This window comes from Solanum pennellii, chromosome 7 (genome assembly GCF_001406875.1).
Source record: "Solanum pennellii chromosome 7, SPENNV200".
NCBI lineage: Eukaryota > Viridiplantae > Streptophyta > Magnoliopsida > Solanales > Solanaceae > Solanum > Solanum pennellii.
In genome coordinates this window covers 33,287,488-33,308,243 of record NC_028643.1, presented here as the reverse complement: position 1 = coordinate 33,308,243, position 20,756 = coordinate 33,287,488, and positions in this window count along the sequence as shown.

The window sequence follows — 20,756 nt, the reverse complement described above, 5'->3', positions numbered from 1 at the left end:
AAGTTCAGAGAGTCGATTTCAGTACCCAAATTTCAGAAATCAAAGTATTTTGGAACGAGACCCCCACGACGGTCCGTCGTGCCCTTGACGGTCCGTCGTGGGTTCCGTCGACTCACACAGTTTTTCCAGAAATAAAATCTGCTGCTCAAAACGACTAAACAGGTCGTTACAATATACAAGGTGATGTTGATGGTACTAGCCAAAGTATTGAATTTTATGGTGTCATTCATGAGTTTATTGAAGTGAGGTATTTAGGTTGGCCTAGGAAGAAAATAGTATTATTTCGGTGTGAGTGGTTTGACACATCACATAGTATTGTCATTTTAATTCAATTTTTGATAATTATCCTTATCCTAAAAGTATTAGAATTTTTATCGATTAATTATATTTATATTATTTTTTCATGAACGATTTAATATGTATAATATTTGTTAATTTTTTACAAAATCTTTACTTCCATGAAATTGCATTTTTACATGTCATTAGTTACATTCATTACATTTTTCATATTTATTTCTCTGTTACATTTGTTAATATTTATTTTGATATTTTGCACAATTCAGAAATTCTTTCTGAGAGATAATATTTCATAAACAAATATTTAATTAATTGGTGATTTTGACCCACGATTTTAAGATAGTGCTATTTTATTTGGTAGTTTTCAATTTCCTATATAAAGAATATTTTGCTTATTACGTTAAATGGATGAATAAAATTTTATGGATAATTTTCAGATTTCAGTATTCATTATTTTTCCAGCAAGTAATCGGAGTTCCGCTGGAATCCGGCGATTCCCCACCACCCAAAACCCCTTTTTCTCTTTTGTTTCTTTTCCGTTTTTCCGGAGAAAACCACCCCCAATCCCACTGTCAAATGTTTTTCCAGTGTCACTGTTCAACGCCGGAGAATCCATCTCCGGCGAATCAAATTGCACCAGCGAACAACAACAGCCTAAACCTTACTCATTCCCGACTAAGCACCATCCAGATCCCCTGTTTTTCAAGCTCCACCAGCTCACTCTCGGAGAACAACCATCTTCTCTGCCCACGCCTATTACTTCAACAAAAACACCACCACAAAGACCCAAAACCCCACCATTAAATCACCATTTTTCCTCCACCAGACCCGCAACAAAACAACCTCCAAGCTCTCCAAAAGTGACCCAAACAACCCCCATTTATCTCTATTTTTCCGACCCCCAAACCCACCGGAGAAACCAACCCACCTCAATTTTATTCTACCATGGAACAATACCTTTTCCAACAAGAAGCCCACCAAAAACAAACTCTAGAAACACAACTCACCATCATACCCACAACATCAAACAAAACCCCTTTCAAGCCGATGAACAACCACCGTATCCCTACTGGTTTCATGGTCACTGATTACAACCAGATCTGACCGAAAAATATATAACTTCGTTAACCTTAACTTTTCTTATTCTTTTCTAAAGTTTAATTTTCTCTAACCAAACAATGAAGAGTTCTTGCACTGTGTTGATCTGTTCTGGATGTTGATTCACAAATTATATGTTATTTCACATTCCTAGGATATTGTGGTATTTATTTTATGACTGAACTTATAAACAGATCCCTACACTTGTTGGATTTTCCTCTCAGGTACCTCAACTATGTCATTTTCCCGTTGAATCATTGTACCACCCATAATTTGTTCCTTTTAAACATGGTTGACTGATTTTGATAGACTTTTCTATTGTAAGTTCCTTTAATTGTATTCGTATTATAATAATTTTGATTGAAGGAATGAAAACAAATTGTGTGTTGGTATAATTTGTTTTTAATATGTTTAAATGACTTGAAGTAAAACACAAATATTCTCGAACATTTTCCCTATCAATAAGACTAATGAGTTCTGGAACAACATATTTATCCTCTATCCATACCCCTCTCAGAATCTGGTTCCACATCAACCATAATAGTGTTTAAAAGGAAGAAAATATGGGTGGTTCAATAAATCAATAGAAAAATAGCATAGTTGAGGTACCTGAGGGAAAAACCCAACAAATTAAGGAATATATTTATGTATTTTTGACAATATTTTATTATTGTTATGCTTTATTTATTTAATTGTTGCCATTTGTTTTTTACTTCATGATATTGTTGTTATTAATTATTGACCCGGTATATTTATTGAACTTTTAGTCACTTTCATATTTTGAGTTGATTTTTCCTTTATTCCATTTATTTATTATTTGCTTTCTGTTATTGAAGTCCTTATTTTAGTCATTCTTAATTGTTGTTTATTTCTTTCTTTTAATTAAAATGTTACTAGTGGGCTTATATATATTTTCTTATTTGTTTCTAATGAATTGTTTTGCTTAATAAATTTTTTCGTGTTATTTTTGTTGTAGATTTCATCATGATATTGCACTAATTTGAACAAGTTAACCTTGGTCAATGAAGAAATTATTATCGATTTTCAAGGATTTCCATTTAATAAGACGGATTTTTATATTTAAGTTAGTATTTGACTTACTCATTTTTATTCATATTTATTCCCTTCTAACATTTTACTGAGTGTCTTTAAAGTTATCAAGAGTTGCTTCTTGTTGAAACTATTCGAATTAAGTTTGAATCACATTATTGTTTTATGGCGAAATGGTTTGATGGACCCCTATACTTGTATGAGTTTATATTATGAGCTCTTCAATTTAATCCTTTATCAACTGAACCCTTAAACTCATTAAAAAGAATATATCAAACCCCTCAGACTATTGATCATGCCTATGTGACATTAAGATGGATGAGTTGGCAAGAGAGTTTAACCACACATGTAGAGGCAAGTGAATAACATATTTAAATTTAAAAAAATGTAAATAATAATCTTTTTTAGAAAAATCATCTTCTTCTCCTCACTTCACCTTCTTCAATCATCCCCACCACAACTACCATCCCTTCCCCAGCCTTCCTTTCCAGCCCACGCGTCACCCTAATCCCCCTCATCTTCCAACACCCACCTCCATATCTGCCCCAACCCCATATCCACCACATTCTATTAGTAGATCCACCTTATTTTATTTTTCATTCTAGTTTCATCAAATATCACTAATAAAGAACAAAATTTTCAAATACAAAAGGCTTACAAAGGAAGGAATTGAAAAGAAAATAAAACAAAGAAAGATTAATTTAGATATAATTTAAGACTCAAGATTTTCTTTTCAAGACTTCCAATTATAACCTTCTTTTTCCGTATGAAAAAAAGTTTTAATGGAAGAAACATAAACTAAGAGGTAGAGGTGATGGTGTTTGTGAGAACGGTGGTGACGGCGGTCGTTAGTTGGGAAAGGTGGGATGGACGTGTGAGGAAGGTGAGAGAAACAAGAATATGTTTTAAAGAATTATTGATCTTTTATTTAATATTTTAATTAGTAATTTTTAAAATAGTTAATAAATATAATTATGACGTGTTATTAATTTACATGACTTGGATTTGACAGGTCATCGATTTGACGAAGAGTGGACTACACACATGGTAGGAGGTGTTCAAAAAACATCTTTTGATTACGTTTAAGGTTTTAGCTGGTAAAGTAAGGGTCCACAATACGAATACACAGGTGCAGGGGTTCATTAGATCATTTCGCCTTGATTTATTTTATTACTTGTGTATATTGCATGTTTATTATACTTGTGCATATTTGTTATCTCCTCCTCAATTTGAAAAAATGAATTCAGTCCCCACAATTATGGATATCGAAGAATGCCTAACAACTTTCTTTCGAAATAACTTGAACCGTTACCTAGAATCAATTAGTCTCGTAGACATTTCTTTTATGTTAATTGATCAATTTATTTCCTAGTTTTCCCAAAATTAGGTGGCGACTCCCTTTTAAACCCTTTTACCCTTTTTTAAAAAATTCCTTCATTCCTCAAACAGTTTATTTGTTAAATAAAATTTAGTCATATCGATGTTGCATCCTCTCACGGGATTCTAATAATATGTACCTGTGACGCTCTATGCAACAACCGAGTAAACCTAGTCCCGGTGTGCAGGCTCGATCAGGGTGTCCCTCAACCAGGGCAGATCCATCTCTCTCAACTTGGCCTCATACTCCACATTCGAGACCTCGGGTGCATCTAATGCGTCACTAATGACTGTGGCATTTAGGGGGATGTCAACTCCCTGGATATGGATGGCAGGGTGAGGATCGTCCCATGGAAGGCAGGAGTCTTATCATCTAGATTTAGTAAATGGAAATCCCGCTTGGAGCAGAATATAGTGTACTGGTGATCATAAAAATGCTCTAGATTTGCAACATCGAGAAACCGATTGCAAGGTAATTTTTGTTAATTTGGGACTGCCATTTAGAGAGCCTGCGATAAGTTATATATAAGTTAGAACACCAGGGGATTAATCCAAGGTAACATAAGAAGAGAGAAATTTCTAAGTAAGGGATGCAGACCACTGGTTCCCTCTGTCTGACACACCGGCCCAAGTCCCGCCACAACGAAATAATAGAGGCCTCTATTGCGGGATTAAGGTTGCTGGAGCAGTCTTCATCTTTTATGAAGACTAGGCGCGAAAATGGTGCCACTTAATCCTAAAACCTCTGTTTTCAAAAGAATTTCAGCAGACTAAAATATATAATCTACCCTAGACATAAATAAGCAATTATTTTTGGAAAATAACTCCTAAATACCCCAGAATTTGAGTTTTAAACAAAGAGAATTCTCTATATCTCCAACCATTTAAGTGTAGATCGATCAAAATTATACGAATCCTTACACCCAGAACTTTGTCGTGACATTGGGGACGTAAAGGAAGAACTTGTGCAATATTTCTCTATCAAATTAGTAATTTAACTTTATTTTCAAATAAATACCCATAAACCATTCCAAATCAATCAATTATAATCATACATTCATAATTAGGAATTTAATGAAGTAAAGAGAGTAAATAGCATGAGTATTACCTGGATTTTACAATTGAAGAAAGAGTGACCGAGAGGATTTTGAGAGATTTTTAAGAGTTAGGGAGAAATAGGAAGAATTTTTCCCTTTTAACTATTTCCGATCTCCCGGATTAGCGGTAGTTTCTCGCCACAGTTGCGCTGCTTCAGCGTGAGGGCTGCCGCCCTGGCGGGCCAGACTGTGTTATTTAAACACATTTGTTTATTAATGTGGTTCCTAAAAGTTTCTTTTAGTCTTTGGGTATAATACCTTTTCGTGTGTCAATTAATTAAAAAGTCATCATCTATCGTGATTCTGTAGTGGACCGATTCTTTAGTTTAGAAGTAAATGGAAATGGGGCGTTTGATATCATGTGCACTAGTCTTTTGGGGATGAACGAGAGGTAAATTTGTATCTATTGTAACGACCTGGGCTATCATTTATTAGGAAAACAAAAATTTGGTAACTCTGGATCCTTTCCCGCCATGAAGGCCATATGTTGCGAGGGCAGTGGCGCAAGGGCTGGGTAAGTTGGTGCCGGTTATGTCTAGGTGGTACTCTCCGGTCATGACAATGAGAAGGATAGTTTGAACCAAATCTCATCACATTCGGCTCACTCGATCCGGTCCAAATATATGTCTCAGAAAATCATGAAGAAGGGTCATCGAAGAAGGTTGTTGATATAGATAGAGATGAAGGCTTTATTTTTGTAACAAGGCGAAGACAAAACATGTTAATCTTACGAAAAAAATCATGCATACAACCGATTTGAGGGAAAACGGTGAAGAAAATGAAGATGCAGAACTCAATCAAGCGCCCAAAAAGGGCAAAGGTAGAAGTACATCACTACCAAAAAAAATTGACGTCATGTGACTCTAGAGGAATTCTTACCAAGTTCTTTGAACATAAAGTCTTTATTCAAGACAATGTCGAGGCATCATGTTTAATTGCTGATAAAGCAGAAAAAATGAAGGTTCATCCTACTGATAAAGAAGGAATAATGAGTGAACCCTCATCAAAAGTGTCTCCTAGTGACGATAAAAAGAAACAATAGAAATCTCTTCAATGATTTCTTCTCCACCTTCTGAAGAGGCTATTGAACCTTCTTCCCAAGAACCACATGTACCTATTGAACCTTTTTCCCATGAAATACATGTATGTGATACAAAAATCACATTTACATATAATTGTAACACTCTGAAAGTCCATGACCTAAGGTAGAGCCTCACATGATAAACTAAAACTTAAAACACTGTTTATAACACTAAAATAATGTTTATAAACCATTAAAGAAGTTTTATAGTCAAGGCGTCAAGAAATCTCTATGACGTTCGTAAGCTAGTGTAATTGAACAAGTAGAACGCCCTTAGGTTTCGTGAAGGTTTGGAGGTTTCATATGAAGTTTAAAAGTTGTTAAATAATTTTAAATAGGTAAAACTATGTATAGAGAGTGAAAACTTCCAGGTACGAACCCCCAAGTGTAGCCCTAGAGGTCCATGAAGGGACCCAAAACTTGGTCAAGCAAGCTGCCAAAGCAGCAACCAAAATGCACATGGATGAAGTGGTCCGTGTCGCGGACTTGGTGCATCTTCGGCCAAAAATAAAGTCTGCATCGCAGGCACGTTGCGGACTTCTTCTGTGTCGAAAATTAATTTATAAATTCTTGCGGGAGCAGACCTGAGTTGCGGGCTTGTTTCCTGATGAAAATCGGAAATTTGAAATTCAACTTTGACTTCATTAAAGGGTCAAATTAAGTGAGGTGTCTTTTCGGTATTTCATGGGGGGAATATATTGATTTTAAATCAGTTTCCCTTAAATTTACTCAGTCAAATCAAATCCCCAAAATCAAAACCAAAAGCTCTCACCTCTCTCTAGTTTCTCTCTCTATTCAACCTCCATTGAAGGAAGAAGAGAGCGTGAAGAAGGAGACCGATTTCTCTAGGATTTCACTTGAATTTCGTGGATTAAGATTCATTAAGGTATGGGTTATTCAGTCTTGCGATTCCTTTCCTCCAGAAGTCCTTTCAAAGTTGATTTTTCTAAATCATCTAATTCTTAAGGTTTTCTTCTACAAATGAGTTCTCTCTTAAACTTTAAATTGATGATGGATTATGTCAAATTGTGATTACCCATGGATAATTAAGTATAGATTGTTGAGTGATTGATGTCCATCAAGGAAATTTCGTGTGGATTATCTCCCTTTCTCAATTTTTCCCTAATCTTAGATCTTGCTTATGAATTGATGTAAATTGATGAATGTATTGATTGTTAGACTTGTTTTATCTGGTCTAATTCATTCATGAACAATCTAGGATAATGTATTGTCGGGATGATATCTATTTCTTGATGAATTCATGATTAACCCTTTTCCGCCTAACCCTAGGTTATGAATTGAAGTTATTTGAGATAGTGATGATACAATTGACCTAGTTCTTGTATAAACTACTATTGTATGATGTTATTACGCCTGATGATGGATTAATATGGTTGGTTGATCGTAAGAACATTGAAGGAGTCTTATGAAGGTGAATTGGCAAGACATTGTGATCTTGAATTCTTTACTTCAATTGTTATTTCTTGTACTTGATGATGATGGTTAATTGAAGTATTTCATGTGATTAGATTTCCTAGGAGATGGAATGATGAATGTAATTGAAATGTATTAACTATGTGAATTGTGAGATTATGATTAAGGTACGATGATATAAGGTTGATTTTGAATCACTTATGTGCCTTATTATTATATGATTATGATATTGTTAATCTCACAAATGAAGGGTTGCCGTGAAAGAATATTTTCATGCAATTCCTAATGAGCTAATAATGATGATATACAAGGGGTAGTCCTCTATGACCTACATTAAGCCATGATGATTAATAAAGTCTAATGACGATGATATACAAGGGCTAGTCCTCTATGACCTACATTAAGCCATGATGATTAGTAAAGGCTTAAAGACTTTTCAAAAGAGACTCTAGCTTAACACCAAGTGAACTAGTAGTGAGGAGTGTCCCTTCCCAAGTAGGAAAGGTAGGTTCACTATTGTACTCATGATATTGGAGACTCTAATGCATGCTGAATAAAGAGAGTCCCTAATACATCTCCTAGTTCTTGAACTATGTTGCCCTCATAGGAATACTAGCTAGTGGATCCACTTAAACACTATGTTCATGTTTGGTACTACCTTGGCAAGTAGTCCCTCTTCTTTTGGTGTAGGGTTTCATGACACCGAATTCCACATTAGCTCAAGTGGTCTATGTCAGTTAAGGCAAGATGTTCTCGAAAGTAAAATAAATGACTAAATGAAGATGAACATTGATTAGGATGACGTGAGGGGTATACTTAGGATAGGTAAGGGTATGAGACTCTACCTAGACATTGCACAAATTAACTCAAAAAGGAGTCCTAGGAGATGGTCTTATGTATTATGAAATGTTTGTTTTATATTATGATACTCTTATATAATGTGGACTATATTATTGAATACGCTATTGACCTAAATTGCTCTATGTGGTGATGATTGTATAAGAGTATGTGGTATGAAGCAGAGCATTACTTATGATCTCCTGTCATGTTTACTTGAATATGTGGGGTTATGGGGCTTCCCATGAGCAGTGCACTTGTAGTCTTGGAATGGGATTGTTGGTAAGTTTTTTGTATGTTATGTTGATATAAACTATTGATAAGGAAATGTTGATATGGCTTTATGTTGATGTTACCTTTGGTTATGAACATGCCTTATGTTATTGTGATCCTTATGTTGTATATGCTCTCTTGTATGTGCATTAAGGCTTTCTAAATTACTTAGCATGTTTTCTAAAGAAACGGTCCCTTTCATGCATGTATTCAAATGTTTTATGTACATATACTCATACTTAGTACAAGTGGTGTACTAATCCCTATTTCTCCCTTTTTCCCAATCATTTTAATTTCCGATCGTTGAAGGGTTCGTGACCAATTTGCAAGGAATGCTTGAATCTTTTCTCCAAGTGTGAGTATGTTCTCAAGATCCAAGGATGATGCCTTTTCTCCTATTCTACCTATGTGACTTGCTAATGTCTAATGATATTTGTTTCACTCTTATTGTTCAAGACATTGTTGTAAGCCCTAAGTGGCATTTATGCATTTGTGTAAGGGCTATGCCCATATTGGTTCTATTCCGTTTAGATGGTTTAACATGAGATATCCCTATTAAACTATATTCTGTATGTTATATATATGTGACATAAAAATAGAAGACTAAGTAAGCTTCCTATGAGAGTAGTCTAAGTAAACTCCCTATGTATATGTTATGTGTAAGCGAGAGGTCTATGTAAACCTCATGATGTAGATGTAGATGAAAATTTTTAATTTTTCCGCATTTTAACCTAAGAAATGTTATGATGAAGGATAAGATGTTAGTCTTAGTCCTCTTTGAGGCGACGCCGGTTACTTCTAGGGGCTGCACCCCGGATGTGACAATGATGATCTACGATTTGGTGAAACACTACATAATCATCCGTTGTATATGGTGGATCACGTGCTAGAGAAGAATATAAATAAAATCTTGATATATTAAGGATCTCTAGTCAACGTTCTGACTATCCATGCATTGAAGGAACTCGGCATCCCAACTAAAGAACATAGTGAAAGTCGTTTGTTGACTCAAATATTCAATCAAGGGGGACAAAGGTCCATATGATCCATTTAATTAGAGATCCACATGGAATATTTGCGATCATGAACATGGATGCATGTGATCCATGAAAAGACTTCATACAGTATATTACTTGGAAGTCCTTGGGTACATCAGAAAAGAATTGTCTCTTCTTTGTACTATAAGTGTTTGAAGTATCTTGAAGATGGGATTGAAAGGAAGATAGTTGCATATGATAATACTTTCACTGAAGTTGAGGCACACTTTGCCGATGCGAAATTCTATTTGAATAGTTATTTTTTAAAGGGGTAATATCTAATAATGTCGAAGAAACCATGTCATTATAAGCAAAAGAATCGATGTGGCTGTCAGAAAAGTAAAAGTTGACGCTAAAGAACTTTGTCCTATTCTTACTGAAGGGAAGGTCATGTCTTTAAAGAAGAAGCTGACTTCTAGACTTTTTCATGTTCCCAAAGTAAAGAAAGAAAAAGGTAAATCATATAACCTTCGAGAAAATTCTGTGAGAGGGATTACTATTCCTGTAAGATGGATTGACATGATAAACTTTTCTTCAAAGCTGCCAGAAAGGTCAATCGTTCAAAATCAAGTGTGAGATGTGGCGCTCCCTAGAAAAGGCACAAGGGAAGGTTTCGATACTAATGCTTGAAAATTATTCGTGAAGGACGGATACAACCCTAATGATCCATCAATGTTAGGGAAACTTCCATTAGAAGATGCAACTAGGCAAGCACGTGAAGGCGTAGGTTATAGCCAACCGCTGTCCATTTGTGTTATCATAAGAAGGGACATAAATTACCATATATCTTTTGAAGATGAGGTCAATACTTTGAATAAAAAGCCTTCCGTCTTTGATCGACTTGGGGAAGTGACTTCAAGAACTTCGGTATTTGAGAGGTTACGTCTATTGAAGAAGAATAACAAAAATCTGTGAAGTTATTTCAAAGTTATGACCCACATCAAATTTGATTCGAAAAGATTTCAAAAGTTTGATTACTTCTATAATGAAGCGACAAGTGAAACTTGTGGTTTCATGAAAAGAGGAACTCAAGGCAAAGGCTCACACTATGATTCACACCAAGGAGCGTGAGGAAGATGAAGAAACTGTAGGTTTCTCAAATCATGTTATAATAGAAAATGAGTATGATCATTTGCTTTAAATGAATATTGAGGAAGAGTTAGAACATATTTACCGCTTTTTCATATATCTCTCAATGAAAATGATCCTTTGGAAGTGGAAAATAATGGAGATGGTCCGCCAAAACTTTAAGAAGGAATAAAGACCACAATAGATCTTTTGAAGGAAGTTACCCTTGACACTGATGAAGACCCAAGGCCAACTTACTTGAGTGCATTTCGAGAAGTTGATAAGGAATATCTTATATGATTATACTCAAAGAATTTAGGGATGTCTTCGCTTTGAGTTATAGAGAAATTTCTGAATTAAAATCTAAAGTAGCGGTCCGTCAATTGGCAGTCAAAAATGGTTCTCGTCCTGTTAAGCATGCTCAGAGACATTTTAGGCTAGACTTGGCTCCGTTGATAGAAATTGAAGTTAACAAACTCATTGAGGTAGGATTTATTCGTGAGGTCAAATATCCTACATGGATTTCAAGTATTGTTCCTGTGAGATAAAAGAATGATCAAATTCGAGTTTGTGTTGACTGTAGAGATCTCAATAATGCATGCCCTAAAGATGAGTTTCCTCATCCTATTCCAAAATTGATGATTGATGCCACCACTGCTATGAGATGATGTCTTTCATGGATGTTTTTTCTAGCTATAAGCAAATCCGCGTGGCACCTAAGTATGAAGTAATCATTGCATTTCACACAAGTAAGGGTATTTATTTCTACAAAATGATGTCATTTCGTTTAAAAAATACTGGTGCCAGATATCGAAGGGCTATGAAAATTATCTTTGATGACTTTCTCCATAAAAATGTTGAATGTTATGTTGATGACCTGGTGGTAAAGTCGAGAAAGAGGGGTGATCATTTGAAAGACTTAAGAATGGAGTTTGATTTGCTTCAAAGATACCAACTTAGGATGAATCCATTGAAATATGCCTTCGGAGTTACTTCTAGCAAGTTCCTTTGCTTTATTTTGAGATATCAAAGAAATGAAATTGATAAAGCCAAAGTTGATGCAATATCGAATATGTTTGAGCCTCAAAATATTCATGAGTTAAAAAGTCTCCTAGGAAAGCTAGCCTATTTGAGGAGGTTCATCTTAAATCTAGCAGGAAGGTGAAAACCATTCAGACATCTCATGAAGAAAGGTGCTCCTTTTAATTGGGACAAAACATGTAGCGATGCTTTTAAATATATCAAATTGTATCTAGCAAAACCTCTTTTTTTTGCCTCTATACCTAGAAATCCTTTGATTCTCTATATCACAGCACAAGAAAGGTCCATAGGATCCCTGTTAGCACAAGATAATAGTGACGAAAAATAAACCCTTTTTATTAATTAAGTAGGACGATGACGACAAATGAATTGAACTATTCGCCAATTGAAAATTTTTGCTTGGCAATTGTTTTCTCTATTCAAAAGATGAAGCATTATTTTTAAACTCATGTTGTCCGTCTTATTTCTAGAGCAAATCCCATAAAGTTTGTTATGTCAAAACCTGTCCTTAATGACAGACTAGCCAGATGGTACCTCCAATTCCAATAGTTTGAGATTGTGTACATCTCTCAGAAAGCTGTGAAAGGGACAAACATCAGCAGATTTCTTGGAAAACCATCCGATACTCAATGATTGGGATTTAGCTGATAAGATTCCTACTGAATACGCGATGTCTATTGAAATTGTACCTCCTTGTAAAATGTACTTTGATAGGCTACACATCGTGGTGGAGTTGGTGTTGGCGTTGTTTTCATCACTTCGCCATAAGAGATTCTACCATTCTCCTTTACTTTTAAGCAATGTTGCTCCAATAATGTCGTTGAATACAAGGAATTGATACATGAACTTGAGATGGCCATCAACATGAAGTAACTACACTTACAAGTCTTTGGCGACTCTAAGTTGGTGATCTACAAGCACTCAAAAATTTATGAGGTAACTAAACCTTAATTGCGTCATAATGATGATTATGCTCAAAAGTTAGTTGGATGGCTTGGAGACGTAACCTTCAACATGTGTGTAGAATAAAAAACAAGAGAAGCGATGCATTGGCTGCCCTTGCTTCAACGCTAAACCATTCCTGATCAAACGTATGTTACTATTTATCAAAGATGGATAGTACCACTGCCAAATGAGAAAGAATATATAAAAAATGAGTTTGAGCATCTCGTTGCCATTTCTGAAGGCGCAAAGGAAGATTGGAGTCAAACCATTATTGACTACATCTGTTATGGGAAACTCCCAGAAAATCCAAAAAGAAAGACTTACATTTGTTGTTGTGTGCCTCGTTTCCTTTTATATAAGGACACATTAAAAGAAGATTATTTGAGGGTGTACTATTACGATGTCTGGAGAGGAAGAAACAATTCAAGATTTACAAGAAGCCCAATTAGGAGTGTGTAGATCACATAAATCCGCACCAAAACTCTACTTTCACGTAAAGAGAATGGGATATTATTGGCCAACCATGGTGAAAGATTGCTTAGCCTATTCTCAGAGGTGAAATACTTGTCAATTTCATGCAAATTTCATACATCATCCGCCCAAAGTATTGCACCCAACTATCGCATTTTGGCCATTCGACGCATGGGAATTGGATGTTGCGGGACCACTACTAATGTCTTCTGGTAGACATATGTACATCTTGGGTGCGACAGATTTCTTCTCAAAATGGACTGAAGCTATCAATTTTAAAGAAGTGAAGAACGAGAATGTTGCAAATTTTATCCGAGTAAATATCATATGTTGCTTTGGCATCCCTCCCTATGTAATAACAGATAATTTAAAGCCATTTGATAACAAGTTAATGAACAAAATTAATGATCTCATTGTCTTCAGGAAGCATAAATCTTCTATATATCATGCTGCCACTAATGGTCTTGCTAAAGCATTCTGTAAGACTCTATGCAACCTGCTCAAGAAAGTTGTCTCCAAGTTCAAACGAGATTGGCATGAAAGGATGGAAGAAGCTTTGTGGTCATATAGGACAACGTACTGTACACCAAATTAAGCAAAACCATATTGACTTGCTTTTGAGTTGAAGTAGTACTACCACTCGAGCGTCAAGTACCTCCCTTAAGACTTGCTATTCAAGAAGGGCTCACTGAAGAAGAAAATGTTCGACTGCGTTTTGCTGAGTTAGAAGCACTTGATGAAAAGAGTCTACGATCCAAACAAAACCTTGAATATTACCAAGCTCGTCTATCTTTCGCTTTCAATAAGAAGTTTCAATTGAGGTGCTTCAAAGTTGGAGACAAAGTTCTTGCGGTAAGAAGACCCATCATTATTTCGCATAAGTTTATGGGATAATTTACCTCAAAGTGGGATGGACCACATGTCGTACAAGAATCATATTTAAATGGTGCCTAGAAGCTTGTTGTTGCCGATGTCTTAAGGATCGTCATATTAACGCTAAATTACTAAAGAGGTACTACCTTTGAAGTAAGATGATGCTACTTACGGTACAAGCCTAAACTGCACGTCACTCACGGACTACAAGAGTGTAAACTGTGTACGACACAACAACTAAATAAATAAACAAAAAAAAAACATTCCCGTAGAACTACGTTGTGACTTCATCCTCTTCAATAAGGTACGTTGCCTCTTAGAATCATATTCTAAGTTCAGTTGCATGAGTGTCAAAAATCAAATGTTCCCACTTGATCTATCACATGACAGTCAAAGAGATTAGTAATTTGTTTTATCTTTTTTCTCATCAAAATTTAGACTTGTATGAAGTATTGATGGGTCAAAAGAGGGAGAAAACACTTATAAAATATGAATTTATTAACAGTATGCTGGAAGTCTTTAATTCTTTGACTTTAGAAGTTAAAGTATTCAAATCCTCTAAGTATACACGTTGAAGTATCCAAATCCTCTTAGTATACAAGTTGAAGTATTCAAATCCTCTAAGTGTGAAAGTAAGACTTCAGGTATGTAAGTAGAAGCCTCCAAATCCTTCAAATGTGCATGTCCTTGAATTTCATGCCTTAAGGTGAAGGTTTGTTTCTTTGCACCTTAAGCTAGCCCTGTCGCAGATTTATCCTTCAACGGATCTTTAAATTTCTATGCCTTACCTTTTCCCCTTAAACTAGACTTTCCACATATTTATCCTTAAAATGATCTTTGAATTTCTATGCCTTAAGGTGGACAAACTTGTCCCTTTACACCTTAAGCTAGACTTTTCACGAATTTATCCTTAAAAGAATCTTTAAATTTCTATGCCTTAAGGTGGACAAACTTGTCCCTTTGCACCTTAAGCTAGACTTTCCACGGTTCCTTAAAAGGATATTTATATTTTCATGCATTAAATTTGACAAGATTTGTCCCTTTGTACGTTAAGCTGGCCTGTCAGGGGTTTATACTTAAAAGGATCTTTAAATTCCTTGACTTAAGGAGAAAAACCTTGTCCCTTTGCACCTTAATCTAGACTTCCCATAGATTTATTCTTAAAAGGATCTTTAAATTTGTATGTATTAAGGTGGACAAACATGTAACACTTCTAAAATGAGTTAGGTGAAACTAAAGTTTACCACATGTGTCATAAGGTTTTAAAGTCCTAAAATGGTTTATAATGATGTTTTGAGGCAGTGTCTAAAGTTTGGTTGTTAGAATTGTATGTAGGTTGTATTAAATTGATGAATTCATATTGTGTTATCTTGGATCATTGGATATTGTGATTATTGGTTTTAATTGGTGACTACGGATATTGGTAAGAGCCTTTGTGGATTGAGTTGGTTGAATTAGTTACGAATTGGAGTTGTTGAGATTGGATTGGCAGTATGTTGACATAACCTTCTCTACATTGTGTAGTATAGCTCTTGAATTGTGATGATTTGTATGGCCCACTTACGGTGGAGGTGCTTATCTGATATAATTGTGAAGAATGTGGCCTTGTCTGCATTACTTTATGAATTGTGAAACAATGTGGCCTCATTGACATTAATTTATGAATTGTGATATTATCATGCTATAATTTGGATATGTGTAGATGTGAAGTGAGAGTATGTGTTCTTATAAGTGATTATATCTAATCATGATACGCTATAGTGATGCCTTATATGTGTATACTTGAAGTTGAAGTGTGAATATTCGTAGTAGACTATATGAACCTGATGATGAGTTATGTTGATGTTTATATAGGAATGTGTAGGGTGACTTGTCGTATAGTTAGTTTACCCTATGTGCTATATAAATGATATTGTATATGTGATAAGATGAACTTTGTGCGTGTGTTATTGTGGTAAATCTATATCCCTCTACTTGATACATGAAATATGGATATGACTCTTGACTTAGTAGGCTAAAGCACCCTTGTCATGAATGAATATGTATGATTGAGACATGATCTTGAATAAAGTTAAGAAGGACATTTATGTGGAACCTTCTAGAAATGAGGTTGTGATATCCTTGAAGTTGAAAGCTGTAATGGTATCCTTCTTGTGTGAATGATGGACTTAGGGGTTGGTCGGCTGAAACGACATGAAAGAATCCTTAGGAAAGTCATTGATCTATCTTAATAATCATTGTAAGGAAGCCCTAGTGGACCCTCTTTGGTAAGGTGTATTATGATTTGGTTATGATTAAGATATCGTACCTCTTCATATGATCCTTTATTGAATACTCTGTCAGAATAAATGCTAGCACCGAGTGAGTATACTTAGGGAGTGACACTAGTCGAGATGAGACTAGAGTACAAAGAAATCCTTGATATTCCTTAACCATGTGCCTATATGGGATGTGTCCTAGTTCTACCATTGGAAAGTAGAACACCCTCTATTAGAGTAGGGTTTGACTCCGGATTCCATGCCTAGCTAGTATGGTCTATGTAACTTATTGCCTATTCTTATAATGTGGGATAGATGCTAGTGTTTTATGAGTACTATGGAGTTTAGGTAGCGGAATGGGACGCTATCTAGACATTGTACAACTAGGATTTGAAGATGTTAGTATGTAGGTTCCTTAGGTCTTTTCCAAGACCATTATGTGAAAGTCCTTAATTGTTGAATGTATCCTAAATGGATTGATTAACATAGTGACTTAAGTTAAAAGTATGTTAATGAAAAGGTACTTATCTAGAGTAGCTTTAAGGGTTGCTTAGGTAGGTTCGGAGAGGGTGTAAGGGGGGTCTCTTCATGTCTTACTTAGGTGAAGCTTGGATTAATCCTAGGCATGGAGTTAAATTGATGTAATAGAAATAATCTTATCTTAGGTATTCTAAAGGATAACTTTAACGTGTGAAGGGGTTGTATGGCCGGTCGCTTCGTAACTCACTCAAGTGAGCCTTTGAATCACCTTTGGTAGGAGAGTTTCATGTTTATGTGTATTGAAGTGATCTTGATGCTATATCATTGAAATGTGACTATATGTGCTTATGTTGACTTGTAAGTGATTCTTATACTTGTCTTATGATGGTTTACTCAAAAAGAGAATGTTTTATACAAATGTCCTTTTAGCATGGTTTTAATTGCATGTCACCATTCTTAGTGCATTCTAATGTACTGATTCCATATATTCTGTCTATTTGTAAAGGTGTAGGTGGCAATTGATAGGAGTCCCTTGAAGTGAAGCTTGAATTAGTGTTCATTCAAGTAAAGTTAGGGTATGTCCTCAATAGATACGAGGACATTACTATGTTTAGTTTTCTTTGTTAAAGACATTGTAATAGACTTAGATACTTTTATTTTGTTTATGTATGGATCGTGTCCCAAGATATCGTGTGTCTAAGATGGCGACTTTGACACTTAGGCTTTCTTATGATTTTCTCTAAAGAGATATGTTGATGTATTATTTTTTCATGTGAAAATTTTTAATTCCGCACTAATTTTCATACATGTATCCAATGAATGTGTCAAAGGGCTTGTAAAAGACCTCCGAGAGGTCAAGTACGCCGTTTGTGATTTGAGGGAATCCGATATCTTCTAGGGTGTGCTCTCGGTTCGTGACACTGACAACATCCAAATCATTGTTCTTTTCCTGAGAGGCACTCGCCTGGGTGGTTCTTACCACACTTTAAGCAAGTGGGGTAAGTCTTGGTGCCTGAAACACTTCCCTTAGACTTAGATACTTGTATCTTAACCTTGTGATCATACCCATTCTTGGAGAATGCAATACGAGCTATCGAAGGGCTGGCGCTGAAAATCTGCTGACTCTGTGAGCGATTTCCACCACCTTATTTTTGTTGAGAATAGTCATAGTTCCCAGTCCTAGCCTTCCTTTTTTACCTTGGCTTGTTCCCTAAGTTTATCACCCTCAACCTGCTAATCATGAGCCATAAACCTAGAGATGTTCATGTCTCCTAGTAACATAGCATTTCTGCATTCTGTTTTCATCGAATCTAACACCCCATACAAGAACTTATTCATGTGAACCATGGAGTCACAACTATGTGAGGAGCATACCAGGAGAGTTGGTTGACCTTGAGCCCATACTCTTAGACCATCATGTTACCTTGCCTTAAAATCATGAATTCTAGGCTTTTGCTTCTCTCAACTCTATTCGGAAAAACCTATTCCTAAAGGTCTTACTAAAGCAATCCCAAGTAATAGGAGTTCCATTTGTACCCCTATTTTCCTTCCACTAAGTGTACTAGATATGAACAACATCTTTCAACTAGTATGATGCCAACTCAACCCGATCATTTCCAGTGACCTACATCACCTCAAATATCTTCTTTATCACATCTAAGAAATTTTAGAGATCCTTACTAGTTTGCGATCCCTAAGAACTCAGGATGATTCATCCTAACAAAGTCACAGAGCCTAGATGATGTTCATCCACAATTAGCATTCACATGAGCTTGACCCCACTGATTGTTCTGGTTCGTGACACTCTAAGCCAACATCTCAATGGCATTCCTGAATTCAGCATTGGAGACTTTTTGATCTAGGATTGGAGGAGCTGTGTTTGCATTCCTTGCATTCGTATTCCTAGCGTAAGCTCTACGAGAAGGCATGATCACACTGAAACATAGAACGTGGAGTTAGAATAAATTAGATCATACCTTACACACGATAAGAGTAACAAGAAAATGAATATTTTTCTAAAACACTTTGCAGCCTCCGTCTCATTAGATGTGGTGCACCTCACAACCATGAAAAGGACTCCACTTAGTATGACTTTGAAGACATCCTAGGACACTTAAACCTAGTGCTCTAATACTAAGTTTGTCACGCCCCGATCTACCCTTGAGATGTGGACATAGGATCAAGACCCACAAATGATCCCAAGCTAACCCTGGTGGCATAATCATGAGCATAATAAGGATAATAAATTGGTGTAGAAGCTAAATCATAATTAAATGAAAAGATGGATGATACCCATATACTATAAATGAGATGTATGAAAACTGATGAGCTTAATAAAGAGAATATATTAACTCAATACTAAGGTGAAACTAACTATGTCTGAAAAAAGCCTCTAACTAACTAGAAATGTTAGGACTGGCCCCAACTAAGTCTAGCAAAATTTAAACTAAAGGACAAAAAATACTGAAAAGAAACTCATGACTATTATCCTCGGAGAACGAGGGCTCACCACTGATTCTGCTAAACTAGAGATCAGGAATCGATCTAAGCGTGATCTTGATTCCGAAAACCTGAACCTCGTCACGAGAAAATGTAGCGCACATATGTGTCAGTACTTGAAAAGCACTGAGCATGTAGCATAGAGTAAAGCTGAAATAATATATAATTGAACAACGCAATAAAGCAATGATATAATCTGAACATGATATACTGAATAGTGAGATAACTGAATGTAGTGACCAATTTATAACATGTTGAAACTAAATACTAGATATACTGATAAATGGTCAATGTAATAGAATTTGAGTGAACTGTGGAAGCTATTAATAAACGATAAAAAAACTACATGAGTTAAATGTCGAGTCCGATCTATACGCCCCATCGAGAGGACCAAATATACTCTATCATAGGTATAAAGGCATGCTAGCGTGATCACTAAATTGATGCGCACAGAAGTACAAACTACCTACTTGGCTAGTAGTTCTAGGACTATTTGGGTACGTTGAACCCTAGTCTAACTCGGTATTATGCTACTTCCAATGAATTAGGTGGTTAATTGATTTTTACTGAGTTTATGTAGATACTGGATAGCTTAAAAATGAACATGCAAACTGAAAATTCAACAATTAATCTGATAATGATGCATTAATAACATAGGAATGTATAAACGAAAGAACTAAAATATCTGACCTAGTATGTGTAATTCAAGAACTAAAGAAATACATAGCTAGGGTTACGAAATTCATGCTTTTATATTAATAATAACATAATAATTTGATTTGGATCCTTCTAACAACTAAGAACTAAACAATTCAAACATTAAAGAACCCTTAAGTCTAGTCATGATATGGAAATCAAGAAATTGACTGAAAACTAGGGACCTAATTGGTGAAATAAATCCACTAGTGAAATCCAACATACATGGCGATGAAATTCACGGAGAAATCTTTCGATTTAGAGGCTGCAACTAATGGAACCTTGTTGCGTTCTTCAACTAGGGTTCTTGACCTTTTTCTCCTCTATTGCTTCTAATTTTCTATGTTTTGATTAATGAGATGACTTAGGTTATGTTTTTAGGCTTAAACTGACTAAGCCCTCATGATTTAGGGTCTAAATGGCCAATTGGTTTGCTCCATTCTCTTATGTGAATATGGTAGCAGGGTATGATATGTTTGAAAATGACAAGTGGTTGAATGTATCAATATGAGTGTGTTAATGTAACGACCTGTTTAGTCGTTTTGAGCTGCAGATTTTATTTCTGGAGAAACTGGCTGAGACGACGGATCCCACGACGGACCGTCATGGGCACGACGGGCCGTCGAGGGGGTTTCGTTCCAGAACACTTAGAATTCTGAAATTTGGGTACTGAAATCGACTCTCTGAACTTCATAACGGAATGGCAGGACGGACCGTCACAGGCGTGACGGGCCCTCACAGACTCTTGGTAAAAATCTAGTCTCTGAACTCTGTGACGGAGCAGCAGGACGGACCATCGCAAGCACGACGGCCCGTCACAGACTGCGTAATCCCAGGCTGGGTC